Consider the following 1,083-nt stretch of genomic DNA (forward strand, 5'->3'; position numbering starts at 1 on the left):
CCCCAAATCTCAGAGCCGATGGAGCTCGAGCTGCGTTTGCTGCATTTTCCCAGCACCGGGGTGGGATGCCTGGGAGAAACCTGCTCAAATCATCATCACTTTGATTCCCAACAAAAGAAAGGAGCCGACTGAGTTAAATGCCTTCCCTCTGATGTGCTGTTTAGTTATTTTGCTTTCAAGAAAAATAAATCCCCCCTCGGCATGTTTACAGAGCTGATTTGGTGCTGCAAACACACCACGATTGGAGGGCAAGGCATCGGCAAGAAAAAAGGGAAGACAACCTTGGAGCAGCTCTTGGTGCTGGAATGGCCCTGCCATGGGGCAGGAGGGGCCCTGGGAGCCGATCCCGGCGCTGCAGGAAGGAAGCTCGAGCTGGGGTTGGAGAGCTGCTCCCAGCCGCTCTCCCTGCCCTTCCGAGGGGTTCCCTGCACCGTGACCCCTTTTCCCAGGGGGATTTCCCCATCTCCATCCTGCAGCCGGCTCCTCTGGGGCTCACTGGGGACCCCTGTGCCCCCCATCCTCCCGTGTCCCCCGGGCCCCCAGCCCCGCTGCCTGCACAAGGCTCCCCATTTGCATGGGTCTGCATCTGGCTTCGGCTGCTTTGGGGTTTTGTTTGCATCCGGCACTGCCTCGCCCCTGGTTCCGGGGACGGCCCCGTGTCGCTGCCCCTCCCACGTGTTCGTCCCCGACGTGGCACGGGGCTGCGACAGTGACAGCAAAGGGCAGGGATGTGCAGAGCCCAGGGAAAAGGTTCAGGGAGCTCCGGTGGGGAGCGGGGAGAAAGATTGGCTGCGGCTCACTCCTCCCTGGCTGGGATGGATGCTCCTGGCCCAGAGCAGGGAATTCCAGGAACAGCACCCACTTCCCCTTCCCCAAAATCCCCAAACTTTTAGAGAGCTGGGAATGTTCACCTGGAGAAAAGAAGGCTCCAGGGAGAGCTCAGAGCCCCTTCCAGGACCTAAAAGGGCTCCAGGAGAGCTGGAGAGGGATTTGGGACCAGGGATGGAGTGACCAGGGGGAACGGCTTCCCACTGCCAGAGGACAGGGATAGATGGGATATTGGGAAGGAATTGTTCCCTGTGA

This window comes from Corvus brachyrhynchos, unplaced genomic scaffold (genome assembly GCF_000691975.1).
Source record: "Corvus brachyrhynchos isolate BGI_N302 unplaced genomic scaffold, ASM69197v1 scaffold200, whole genome shotgun sequence".
Classification (NCBI taxonomy): Eukaryota; Metazoa; Chordata; class Aves; order Passeriformes; family Corvidae; genus Corvus; species Corvus brachyrhynchos.